The sequence below is a fragment of the Phalangium opilio genome, unplaced genomic scaffold (genome assembly GCF_054372755.1).
Source record: "Phalangium opilio isolate 3A_F unplaced genomic scaffold, DU_Popi_V2 ptg000540l_1, whole genome shotgun sequence".
NCBI lineage: Eukaryota > Metazoa > Arthropoda > Arachnida > Opiliones > Phalangiidae > Phalangium > Phalangium opilio.
In genome coordinates, this window is record NW_028324244.1 from 2,387,390 (window position 1) to 2,401,625 (window position 14,236).

Sequence of the window (14,236 nt, forward strand, 5' to 3'; positions counted from 1 at the left end):
TTTATTAAGTTAAAGTATTTATTTAAAATTTTACATATTTATTGGTGGAACCTGTTGAAGTTTGTAAAAAAACTGAAGAAATAATTTTAAATCATTCTTAACAAAATGAAAAGAAACAGGGTAACACCACAGAGGGAAACACGGTTAACAATTGGGAAAAGAACTTGCAAACTCTACGCAACAGGATTTCTACCTAGGTTTTTCACCCAGTGTCAGAAATTAACAATAAAACTTGCTTTGGTCCATGGTGGCTCTGCCACTACCAATTGCGCTAGCAATTGGTAACCCCATCGCCTAGGGGCCACGCCCGATAGCCATGCAAGACTAGCCACGGGTGGGTTTCTTTTAAGTAGGATCCCAAGCCTATTTTGGGTCTCTTGGATCAGGTTCCCGAGCCTATTTTGGGTCTCTTGGACTAGGTTCCCGAGCCTATTTTGGGTCTCTTGGATTAGGTTCCCGAGCCTATTTTGGGTCTCTTGGATTAGGTTCCCGAGCCTATTTTGGGTCTCTTGGATTAGGTTCCCGAGCCTATTTTGGGTCTCTTGGATTAAGGTACGTTCACAAACGAGCGAGAATATGAAGATTACGCGTGAAGTTAGAAACCTATTCTCGCGGGCTGATTTTGAATTCAGCTTCCGCTTTCAACATCATCGTGATCTTCTCGCTCGGGCGTTCACATAAACGGCGAGAAAAATTAAAATCCCGCGTTTCGCGCATCTTGACGGATCGACAAAGATGGCGATTGTAAAGAATAGACGTGTGGTTCTTTTGCTTTTGAAAAAAAAAACTCCTACTGAGAAAGAAACAAGAGCTCGAAAAAAATGTAAAACGAAAGAGAAGACAAGATCGCCGATGGTGGGTGCATCCGATTTGGCAAAATAGGAAAATTGAAGGATATTTTCATACTCTGGTACGTAAAAGCCAAGGCTTAAGGGCAAAGTACCCGGAGAAAAGGGCTGTTTAATTCCGATCTGGCGCCTACCGAATTTGAAATTTGCAGCCTGACTTCTTTTTATCCTAAATTTTGGACCTTTCTTCATAACCTGATATTGTTTTCGTTTAATTCGGTTAATTGTGTAGTTAATTATTGATTAATTGGCAAAGCATGTTTTTTGTTATGTTTTTCCTGTGTAGCTCCTAGAGAAACGTCGTCAGGTCTAAAAAAAATTTTGCATTACAAATACTAAAACTATATATAGTACCTAAAATAATTTTCAAATCAATTACTCCAAAACTTAATTAATTATCTAATAAAAACCATAAAACTTCTAATTGAAAATATGGTTTTTGTATTTCCTGTCCAGCACAGGAAGTTTCTCGTTTAAGCCTTCAATCTTGGTTTTTCCTAATAGTACATGCCTTTCTTTGGTACCTAAATATAATTTCAAAAAATTCAAATCGGAAGATAATTTGATATTAATTAAAAACTAAATATCAAGTTTTCCTATGTATCTCATCGAAAAATATAGTTAGACATAAAGTTTTTTTTTGGGTTGGTAGAGCATAATTAGACCGAGAACCTAAAATAAAATTGGAAGTCGTAAGTTTCAAACATAATTAGTTATATAAATAAAACCGCTGTGGGCCGCTAAAGGTGTGAAACCAATAGATGGCAGTATGGACGCCTTTTTTTATAAAACTTGGAAGAATAGGGTGAAGATCCCTACAAAAACTACTATGGAGGGGGCTGGTTAAGGGGGGGCTGTCATAAATACCCTTGTGGCCTGGTCATACGAGGGCGAGCAAGCATATTTACAAAGGAAAGTGATTTTTGGCCTGGGGGGCCAAAGGAAGGACGAAAATTAGTTCAAGGGTGTGTGTGTACTGCAGTGTAACTATGGAAAATGAAACAGAAGAGTGAAAGTTGGAGTATAGATGATAAACTATTGGAAGGGCGACTTAGTACCTATTGAGTCAATTCCGTTGGGCACTGACGCGAAGAAGACGGCTTCAATAAAAAAGACATTTGAGAGAAAAATACCCTAAAAAAGGTAAACTAAGTTCTCGTATTGAGTCTAGCTATTTCACGGAAAGTGTTACAAGTAGCTGTTCAACCCCCCCTTTCCCTCCTAACTCACATTGGAACCCGTCCATTTGAAGAGACAAACCGAAATGAAACTCGGAAGATGCCTATTAATTTTTGAATTGTACTCTGAATCTGTTTGAATTTTCTGCATGGGCTATTCTATAGATCTGTAAGATCTACAAAATAAATAAATAAATAAATAGAGGAGTTTATTCTTGAACGTCCTGTAAATCAAATCGATTCAGGCAATAGTATGCCTACAATTTTCTCTTATAGTACTTTTATTTCACCTAGGGATTGTTATGTAAGAATAGCCTGAGTTGAACGTGTGTTATTCGTTTTGTTTGTTTTTCAATACATTTTGAGATTACCTTCAATTCAAAAAGTGGGTAGCCCTTAAAAGGGCTGTTGTTTCATCAGTTTTATACATCGTGATCAGGATCACTTTAGACGGATGTGGTTTGGAATTTCTACCCATTTTCAAATCAAATCGAAGCGATTTAAATATTCAAAATTATCAAGAAAACTAAGGACAATTGCACGTCCGATATGTAGGTCAGAAACAGAAACTCTAAATACTGGCTTCCAAAACAAGTTTTCAAAGCTTCCAAAAATAAAATTCTGGGTAGGGGGTGAGAAAAACGCATAAAAAAGCTAGGACAGTGAGAAAGTCGGGGTCGGACATTATTTCGAACTTAATTCAAATTCCATACTACCGTTTTTAGTGGTTTCTCAGCTCTTTTGGTATAATTTCTGATTTCAGGAAACTTTTCGACCACTCGCCTTAGTACTGATCGCTCCGTTGTTGACACGCGCGAAACGCCCCTCATTTCCTATTGTATTGGTTTTTGAAAAGGGCTCGAATCTTCCCTAAGTTCAATTACTATTTTGAAATTTTAAGACGGCCTTCGGCGCCGCGTGTAGCTGGAGCTTTCATACCTCTTTACTTTCATCGGCAAAGATAAGGAATCTATTTCTTTTGTCAATGGGCCCGACTCTAAGACTCCCCATTCTTATGCCAGTTAAAAAAGGCTATAAAATGGAAAGCATATGGACCCACTTTAACATCCATTTCGGATGTCAAGTTACCATGTCGCCTACTTTAAAATGGGCAACTTTATTTTGACTCATTCTTGTCTCAACTAATATTCAGTATATACAAGGCTTCACCACTTATAAAGCCATTCGCATTGAATAGCGTTAGATCCTAGTTAAGAGAAAGTTTACTTCTGGCATTGGGATCGTTTGCAGTAGGAAAGCTTCTATATTTCCCCTATAGCTCCTGCTGCAAAAGGGGCTCGAAAGGTCTCAACCCCCGTTTACTACAGCGCCATCGTTTGAAAAAGATTCGAACTTTACCTTGGTAGTCTTGGCCCTTAACAAGAACACAAGCTATGTAAATCCTGTTTTTAAGTTTGAAAAAATGTATGACCTATTCATAGCTAAATACTATGAGGATTTGTGATCATTCTTATTTCCACAACTTTCTGAGAATGACGCCGGACGTTTTTGATAAGTTGGTTGGAATGCTACAGGGCTGATACTGAGTCACTTTTTTCACTAAAAGTTACTATTTTTGAAATTGGTTACTTAAAGTTACTTTTTTTGAATTTTGGTTACTAAAAGTTGATTAATTTAAAATTTGATAGGCCATCTCTTAAAAAAATATGTTTTCCTTATAATTTCCGAGTGAATGAAGGGTGAAAAAACTAAAAAGCAATTTTTTTAAACGATCACACATTTATTCCCATCGAGGTAGCCGTATTATTTCCAGCCCCTTTAAAAATCGACTTTGATCGAGTAGGCTGTGGTTTGACTGAAGTGTGGCAGAGCTGCCTGTGTGATCGAATGGGCTATGCTGCAGCTGAAGGACCAGCCGCGCCCGCCAACGCTTAGGTAGCCATGGGACCGCGGCCGTTTAGTACGTTTTTCGGCTTTTGCGCAGTCTGCTATTTTTTCAAGAGCGGTTCTAGTTACAGAATGGTTACAGGTCAGTCAGGGCTCCCAGAGTACCTATAGTACCTATAAATACCTATAATTCCGAGATGGTCCTATAAAAACCTATAATTCGTAAATTTATCCTATAATACCTATATTTTGGATATAATGGTTAAAAAACACTACGAAAGTTCAAAAACAATCCAACATTTTTTATTATTTTTCTGAGGAGGTGTCGTTTTAAACGCCGTTTTAGCGAGATAACGTTTAACCAGACACAAAAATCGCGGAGCTCGCTTCGCTCGCTCCGCAATGTTTTAAGTTCAATATTCAAAAAGACGATTTAAATGCAATCGTCTAGTTATTTGGAATAGAGAGCTTTCAGTTGGAGGAGGAGCTTAGTCTCGTGACATAATTTACGCTGCCATATTGGTGGGTTTAAAGCAGGAATGAAGCTGAGGCCAACCAATATGGCTACCAGAACAGCGGTACGACTTGGGACAAGGAAAGCTCTCTATAATGACAATTGGGCCTAAACATGTCAGGGAAAATCGTAATAAAAGTCGAACAAAATCTGAAAAGTCAGGGAATTTGAATCTTAAAATTTCGTGGTAACCCTGAACTAGACCAAATTCTAAAGTACCTGACATTTAAAATAATTTAAAAAATGTAAGGAAGTTAACTATAAAAATTGCATGGTTGCTACACTATTAACTACTCGTCCAAAGTTGATTAACTATATTGATCATTTTTTTATAAATATGTTTAAAAGTTCTAGTCTACTCTCGGATATAATATACTTCCTTTAAAACTCCAATAATTCGTAATTTTGAACGTAAAAAATTTACATAACATATGTTTGAACCTATAAATTGATCATTTCTGGACCTATAAATATCCTATAATTTGTGCGTTTCAGACTTATAATACCTATTATTTTTTGTGCACTAAGCGCTGGGAGCCCTGAAGTAGTGTATTTCTACCCTAAAGTATTAAACACCTGTGTGTACAATTTTAAACTGAGTTTTACTTCAATTGTGCATGTTAAATATTTAATATTAAGTTACTATTTAGTTACTTTTTTCAAAGTAGTTGGTTACTATTTCAACTAAAATTCAGGCGAGCTCTGAGTATCAGCCCTGAATGCTAGCAAGTTCCCTTAAAAAGTACCCTCGTTCTAGAGAACCGCTTTCACCAGCTCATCGTTTAGCTATTACATTAAGGTAATCTTTTTAATTCAAAGAATATATATTTTTAAGATTTGATATCTAATTTCACGTTTCCTAGGTTTTTAGCCACTGGTGATAGCTTTATGAGCACTGCCTATGGCTTTAGAATTGGCAAATCGACATCTCACTATGTCATTAAAGAGACTTGCGACGCTTTGTGGAAAGTTTTACAACCACTGTATCTTCCGGTATGGTTTGGTTTATACCGCTATCCACCAATGGTCAAGTGGCCGAATTTTTCTTAAACAACTCGTCGCCAGCCTCGATCGCTTTAAAATCATTTAAAAGCGTTCCGGCTAGTCAACCTCGCTTACGTCACGACCACAAAGTCGATGACGTCATAGCTCAATCTATCGACAAAGTTTGCCAAGGACCTTTATACAAAGAGGTCCTGTACGACAAAATCAACATGTCCGGCAACACATCGAACAAAGACGATAAAATGGTCTTGTCCACTTTACCACCGTTCAAGGACACAAAGTCCTCAGAGAACAGTATAATTGAAACCAGCCCCACACCCAAGTACCGTTTAGTCCGCAGACCGGCCATGTGTCTCCGTTGCAAGCAAGACAAAGCGGCTAAGAAAACATCAACAACCAGTATTGGCATCAGCCCTTAAAATGGTTCGGCTAACCAAGGATACGTCACCCCACCAAACCAGCAACTAGTCGTTACCCTACCTAAGACCAGTACCCCGAAAGGACAGGGCAAACCTCATAGCTGCAGGATACAACCACCCAAATCAGTTCACTTCGCTAATTCAACTTTGGAACAAGAACCACGAAGTCCTCCAGTTTATAAACAACCTCCATTACCGCCATTACCTCTTAATTTAGACTATACGTCATCACCCAGTATGATGACGTCAGAACCGAGACCTCAACCACTCGGACGCGAAAGTCATTACGATTGTCAGGAAGTTTATGTCAAATTTCAACCACGACATGTAAACACCTATACACCTGAGAAGGTGCAAGTTAAAACTGACATTAACCGCGCCCTCGGTTGTGGTACAACAGCTAAAAAAGTACTTTTTGAAAATCCAACTCCGGAATCTAGTCAAAGTATTGTTGCAACAACCAGAAACACCGCGGTACAAAATTTGCAACGAGATCAACAACCACAACAACGAGTTGTGTCTTCCGGGGAGATTTGTGTTTCTAGTCAAAAGAGCGATTATCAAAATGAAGAAGACATTTTATTGGACAGTTATTTAAAGGTTAATGTGGACAGTTCGATTAAGTATGATGGGTGCGTTCAGCAATGGTTAAAGGACATTAGAGTTTTAGCCGAGGCTGAGTGTTTGAACGTACTACAAGCCAAGACACTAACCAAAGATCCCGGTATGTTGATGGCAGCTGCTGTTCTAAACTCACAAGGTAAGCTTGTTTTCAAATATAGCTTTAAAATGGTAAAAACCGCGTCGAAATCGACGCATAAATAAGGAAGTTGGAAAATTTTCAAACTTTGTTTGTTGATAAGCGAAGTTTGAAATATTTCCAACTTTGTTATTTATGAACCGATTTGGACGCGGTTTTCACCATTCTTAAGGTCATCTTATCAATTATGACAATAACGTCTTGTTATTAGAGTTAAAATTAATTAAGATTAATTTTAATTAATTAGATACGATAGCCGCCTTACAAAGAAGGTTAGAATTTGTATTGAAAGACTTTGAATTCGTAATCGAATCTCTATCATCGAAAAGATGGTCCGAGTTTTGCGAGTACGCCATGAATCTCATTAGTAACATTCAGGAAACGTTAAGGGATTACCATTGTTCCACGGACATTGAGATTGTCCATACCTCAAAGGTAATTGTCTTTAAAATTAATTGATGTCTTTAATTGAGACCAAAAACTAAAAATTAAGTATTTATTTTTTATATTATAGACTGAAGTGTGTCTCAAACGAGCTTGCGAAGATCTTGAGGAATTTCTAAAGAGAAATTCGGACAAGTCCCAAACAGAGGAACGCAAATCCACAGTCAAACGCAACCTTCATTCGGTACTTAGAACCTTAAAGGAACTAATTGACCAATTCACCATCGAAGAGATGACGGTCATCGTTAAGTCAATAGAAGAAACATCCAGCGTTTACTGTCTTCAAATGGCCATGGCTGCCTTAGCATAGATGGGCACTATCATATCATTTGATAGTTTTACCACTTGATACGATAGAAAACTAAATCTGCCCCAATCAAAGTATCAATTTTGATAGTTATTTTCGAGAAAAATTTGAATTATAATGATCGATTGAGTTTGATAGCTTAGAAAGTGCACTCGAAGTTGATATGATTCATTGATTCGTTGAAATCTTCTAGAGAAAAATATCGATTCTCAACGTGATCTGGCTACTAACCCCATCTTTTAGAAATCATAAAAAATGATAGGCATTATTCCTTGAGAAATATATTGATTTTTTGAGTGATTTTATTTGGCGACATCTGTTTTCTGATTTGATTTTAAAAAAATTATGAGCTAATCTTTGATAGGCAATTTTGATAGTTATGAAAATTTCTGGAAAGATAAGTCGTTTTTTGAATGATATCGAAGTTTTTAATATATTTTAACGTTAGCAAGTGTAGGTTTATTCTATAAGAAGATTCTGTACTTGGTGGTCGTTATAACCCTCTCAAACAAATAAATAAAAATAAAATAAACGATGGTTCAACAGTTCAAACTGTGAAGACGGAGCTTCTTGTATATAGAAGCTCCGTGCTGTCACTGATGTGAACGACTACTCGAGGAGGAAGAACGATTCCACGAAATCATCCAAACGTAGAAGTAGATAAATTAAAGTGTAGATTTTCTGATTTTTATTACCCACAGTTTTTAATTGCAATTTTTGCCTTTAATTATTATTAGTTAACCGTTTATAGTAGATGGTTTAGATTAAATCAAGGGCGAATAATTTTAAAAATTATGAAAAGTAGCTTTTGAACTATAGACAGTTAAAAGTCAAACTTGAGAAATGAGATTATGGAAATTATATGAATATATGAAAATATTAGAAATTCTACAAAATCAGGAAATATCAGGAATCGATTGAACAGAGTAAAATTAGGTAGAGACCAAATCAGTTTGATCGAAAACAATCAAATTTAAAGTCCGAAAATTAAATAATCGATTAATTTAGTCGTCCCTAAAGATTTCAATTTGATTTGATAGGCAAAAAATCTATCTAACAATGAGAGCCAATCTAACATATTGAAGGAAGATTTGATAGTTTCACCATCTATGATTTGTTGAGAGGGAAAAAATCTATCTAACAAATAATGCCAGTCTAAAATATAGGTAGAAGAATTGATAGTTTCGCCAAATATGATAGTTTTGAGAGGAAAAATATCTATCTAACCAGCAGTGTCAGTCTAAAATATAGTCAGAAGAGTTGATAGTTTCGCTATCTATGATAGTTTGAGAGGAAAAATATCGATCTAACCAGCAATGTCAGTCTAAAATATAGTCAGAAGAGTTGATAGTTCCGCCATCTATGATAGTTTGAGAGGAAAAAAATCTATCTAAGAAGGAGTTCCACTCTAAAATATAGCCAAAAGAATTGATAGTTTCGCCATCTATGATAGTTTGATAGAAAAAAAATCTATCTAAAAAGGAGTGCCCAACTCTGTGCCTTAGCCATGATTGGTCAAACGGGCGAAACCATGTGTCACCTCATAACCAAATCACAGCCCCGTGGATGGACTGCGAAAGCGAAATCCTTAAAGGACTAGTCGAAAATATGAACAATTTAATACGTGCACTAACCGGTAAGCCTCGGTTACTCTTTAATTTTGCAGCTAATTAACTATGAGACATGTGTTAATTAAATTTGTTTATTTATTTATTTCAATTCAGATTTGGCACGAACAACACAATCAAGCGAGGTTCTCTTGCTAACAGCGGCGGCATTGGCTAATTTATCATTCCTCGACGCCAAGGCTTGCAGTTGTTTTCAAATTGACGGAACTCTTCAAGTACTTATTGGTGCTTGTACCCAAAACGCCTTGGGAGATTCGTTGTTTATCAAAGATCAGGTAATGTCACGCTATTGATTAGATAAACGAAAAACAATATTAAAACTAAACCAGGAACTAACAAAGTACGTTTTTGTTATTTCATTCTTTAGGTTGCGACAGTTTTGGCAAATATGGCCGCCATTGGCAGCTGCAAAACTTCCGTTATCGAAGCCGGTTCTCTCGTACTATTGTTATCGTTTTTGCAAGTCAGACCCTTGAAATCAATGAATGACGCGGAATTAGCGGCTTGCGAAAGAGTACAACAAAAATCAGCCATCGCCTTATCGAGATTATGCGGCGATTTGAAAACGGCTACATCTGTCGCTCAAATGCATGGTAAGCCTTGGGTTTTTATATTTGTTAAGCCTAATGTTTCCTCACGCGAGGATGATGCTTATATTTGGCGCCTAAAAAAGCGGTGCTGAACATAAACCGAAACCTTTCTTAAGACAAATTTTTACTCATGTGCTGGGTTGAATTTTATATTTGGCGCCAAAAAAAGCGGTGCTGAACATAAACTGAAACTTTTCTTAACCCTAATTTTTACTCACGTGCGTGTTAAAATTTATATTTGGCGCCTAAATAAGCGGTACTGAACATAAACCGAAACTTTTTATGCCTAACTAGAAATTCTTTAAACTTAAGCCTTGGTTTCTTTTTGTTTTTCTTAACAGGAGTTAAAAGATTGGTTAAATTATGCAAAGATGGCTACGAAAGAAATAACAGCGATTCAGTTTTAGTCGCGGCTCTGGCAACTTTACGTAAAATCGCCACTGTTTGTGGAAATTCCGAATTTAAAGCTTTGAATGCTGAGGAATTAGTTGAGCCTAAATTATGGGACTCGTTTTTAATTTATTGTTCCAAACAAGAAAGCTACGTTTAAATTCCCATTACCTTAAGGTAAATTAAATTAAATTATAATCAAGAAGACATAAAGTGATGTTTTAAATTTATCTGTATATTATCAACTATCCTCCCGAAAACAAAATGGCGGTCAGGAAAATGTATTTAATGTGAAGTCGAGTCAATCATTCGTATTTAAAGAATTTTTATATAATAAATTAAGAATTTTAATTAATTATTCATTTTCAAATAGGCTTATGTTGTTGTAGGCCTTTTTTTTTTTCCTTATTTCTTTGGTCTCATTTCAAAGCTGAATGCTCCGTCTCTGACAACGCTAAGCCTCGGCTTAAGTTTTTAGACTTTTTACTCTTAAATTACGTTTATTTTACTTGACTTGCAATACCGTTTATTGCTTAACAATGAAATACTGTCTATCTGACTGTGAGTTTAAAGGAGGAGGAGAAAAGTTTGGCAAAATGATATTCTGTGGTTTCTGTTCAACGTGGTTTCACCTCTCATGCCAAGGCTTAAAAACAGCCCTGGCTGGCTCCTTCTGGATATGTACCGACTGTATACAAGCCCTGATCAATACCAAGAACGCTATTGAAGAAATAGAAGACTTTAAAGAAGAAGTAAGCGTATCCATTCAGAATATGGAAAAATCTATCACCTCCGTAAATCAAGAACTCTTGACAATAAAACAAAAAGTTACAGAGCTAACTGCTCAAATGGCTGAGGACACGGAACTAAATCTCGACAATAAAGTGGAAGAACTAACTAATAAAATTCAAGATATCCAGTCCACCACAGAAGAAAGCCTCGCAAAATTCGAGGAAAAATTAAACCATAAAAGCACTCTAAACCGAACAGAAGGCCCAGTACCCTACCTACCCGCATCGAATACCTTGCTAAACCAACCTGCACCTTTTCATAAGAAACCATATACCGAAATTCTTACAATGAGCACAAGGGATAACAACTCTAGAACTTTACCAGCATTGCAACAACATAAAGAGAAATCTGCCCAACAACCGAGGTCCAAGGCACAGGTTAAATCGCATAACAGAGTTCCACCTATGAAACACCCCGGCGTATCAAAACCCCTAATCTCTCACATCGGCAACATGCCAACAGATAGGGCAAACAACTGTAAAATTAAAGTAACGACCCAAATGAAGGACTACTTTCTGGGAAATTGCTCCCGTAAGACAAACGAAGCGATTATCCACAAACATTTACAAGACCATGGTATCTCTGTCATCGGTATCAGACAGACCTACAAGTCTAAACAATCAGAAAACCCTGCAAAAAACTTTATAATCAGATCCAGCAGCGATCCACGCAAATTATTAAACGCGGAAATATGGCCAGTAGGAGTCTCCTGCCGACGTCTCACAAGAGACGAGAACTTCACGGACTCTCCCAAAACTTGGGGCACAAATGAAGACAAATTCCTACTGACATTGTCAAACACACCTAAGAATAGTTATCTACTAACGAATTGCGGCCCAGAAACAAATATAGAAGACATTCTTCTGCACCTTGAAGAACTAAATATAAACGACGCAAAAATAACCACCAATAAAAACGGTGAATTCTGGACAACGGGCTTCAATATTGAATGTAGCGCAAAACACGATCAAATAATCAGAGATCCCCAAAACTGGCCGCACCCGCTACGCATTAAGAGAGCATGGGCAACCGAGAACCCAACAACTGATCCCTACGATTCAGAAATCACGGACATATCTGAGGTTTGACCAAAAGACGACCAAATCAGCAGCACTAGAACAGTATTAGACAAATTTAACTCAAAATGTAACACACAAATAGCCAAAAATCCTCAGGGCCTAAAAATAGCCCATCTAAATATCAGAAGCCTTAAATATAAAATTCATGAAATCGAGTATATTCTAACGGAACATAACATTGATATTTTGGGCTTAACAGAGACTTGGCTAAACGACCTCATGCCGGACGTCATATGCTACATACCAGGATATACTTTTTGGAGACAGGACCGTGTAGGTAAAAACGGTGGCGGAGTCGGTATCTATTTCAAGTCACAGCTTCCCCTAAACCATATCCAGTTCCAATCAGAAAGCAGCCCAGACTGTTCGGCATTAGAATCTATATGGGCTGAGCTAACCTATAAGAACTCTGGTAAAATCTTCATCGCAATAATGTATATACCTCCTACGGCTAACATGGAAGACACTACTGCCGATCTACTTTCACGGATCACCTGCCTGAATGAGAAAAATAACTCTGAGTTGATTCTAATGGGCGACACAAACTGCGACCTAACCTCAAAACCGCTTTCCTCGAAAACCAAAACTCTAGTACATGCCCTAAAAGATTTTAAACAAGTGATCACTGACCCTACCAGGACTACTCTCGTAACAAAGACCCTTATTGACCACATATATTCGAACCAACCGCACCGTATAATAGAAGTAAAAGTGAAAACTTGTAGTGTCTCTGACCATGACCTAACATGGATTATAAGGAAAAGAACCTGCCCTAAAATTCAAAAAACCATGAAAAACTCTAGAAATTTCAGAGCCATGGATACGGACTTGTTTATCAAGGAACTAAGTTTAGCATTAAATGAAATTGAACCCCACATCAGAGACCCCGAAGCCGGTTTGGAAGCTTTTCAAAAAACATTAATGTACCTTTTAAATAGACACGCCCCTACAAAGAAAAAGTTTACCCCAATAATTAAAAATCCATGGCTAAGCCCCTATATTAAAAATCAAATGCACTTGCGAGATATGTATAAAACTAAATCGAAAATCCCATACAAAAAAGAAATCTACATTCAACTCTATAGAAAGCAAAGAAATTTAGTAAACCGTCTAATACACCAAAGTAGAACAAACTACTTTCAAAATAACCTTAGTAAAGACAAATCAACAGCAGATTTTTGGAAGACGCTAAAACCATTTCTTAAACAAAAACAACGAAAACTAATCACCAAAGTTACCTATAGGAACGGGACAATAGAAGACCCTAGAGACATAGTAAACGTGTTCAACGACTACTATATTAACGTAGCCGAACAACTACTAGATAAAAATCTTCCAAATGCTACCACCCAAAATTATAAGACCGTAAATACTGAAGAAGAAACTGAGTTAAAAACCCTATCGAATTTCTCGGCGGTTACTGAAAACGAAATTTTCAATATGCTCAAAAAAATGGATACCAACAAGGCATGCGGGATCGATGATCTAAGCCCAGCACTTCTTAAAGCGCTAGCCGCTATAATAGCTAAAATAGTAGCGAAAATTATTAACTTAGTCTTGGCATCTGGAACATTTCCAACACAATGGAAATTGGCCAAAGTCATTCCAATTTACAAGTCCGGGGACGTCAAAGATCCTAAAAATTACCGCCCCATTTCAATCCTGCCAGCCCTATCCCTATTGTGTGAAAGACTGGCATACAGAAACGTATACGACTATCTCGAAGAAAATCAAATTTTATATCCCTACCAAAGCGGGTTTAGAGCAAGACATTCCACCACTACATGCATTTTTGACCTATTCGAAACAGTATTAGGAAACCTACAAAAGGACCACTATGTAATATTGGTCTTTATTGACCTTTCCAAAGCTTTCGACACTGTGATACATGCCAACCTGCTTAGGGACCTCGAAAACATAGGAATTCGTGATAAAGTCCTTGAATGGTTTAGATCCTATTTACAAAATAGGCAACAAGTCTTTTTTCACAACGAATATTACTCGGAAAAAGGGTCCGTTAAACACGGGGTCCCACAGGGTAGTGTTATGGGCCCCCTTCTTTTCAATATATATACGTCCGACAACCATAAATGCCTAAGATCATCCAAATCTAAAGAATATGCTGACGACACAGCCCTAATTTCATCAGACAAGGATCTGCAGACTTTAATTAAAGACACCGAACAGGATCTGAGATCATTTAAGGAAACTCTACTTAAAAAGGGTCTGATCTTAAATACCGAGAAAACAAATTTTATGTTAATCTCTCCGAACAAGCAGATGAGACAACTAGCTAATAATCTAACCTCACTATGTGACGGGACAATAAAAAGAGTAACACACTATAAATATTTGGGCCTGTGGCTTGACGAGCTCCTCTCCTGGTCAAATCATGTAGAATACGTCCTCAAGAAGGTAAACACTCGTCTCTGGA

At 37.2% G+C, this 14,236-nt stretch overlaps 1 pseudogene across 1 annotated transcript; it reads left to right on the forward strand.

Annotated features, from left to right (window-relative positions):
* Positions 1-4,012: 4,012 nt before the first annotated feature.
* LOC149588627 (protein inscuteable homolog) lies at positions 4,013-10,282 on the forward strand (annotated as a pseudogene). The gene is made up of 8 exons (XR_016379943.1): positions 4,013-5,187; positions 5,252-6,572; positions 6,820-7,007; positions 7,087-7,326; positions 8,806-8,959; positions 9,048-9,226; positions 9,319-9,544; positions 9,883-10,282. The product of XR_016379943.1 is annotated as a protein inscuteable homolog (transcript).
* The last annotated feature ends 3,954 nt before the right edge of the window (positions 10,283-14,236 follow it).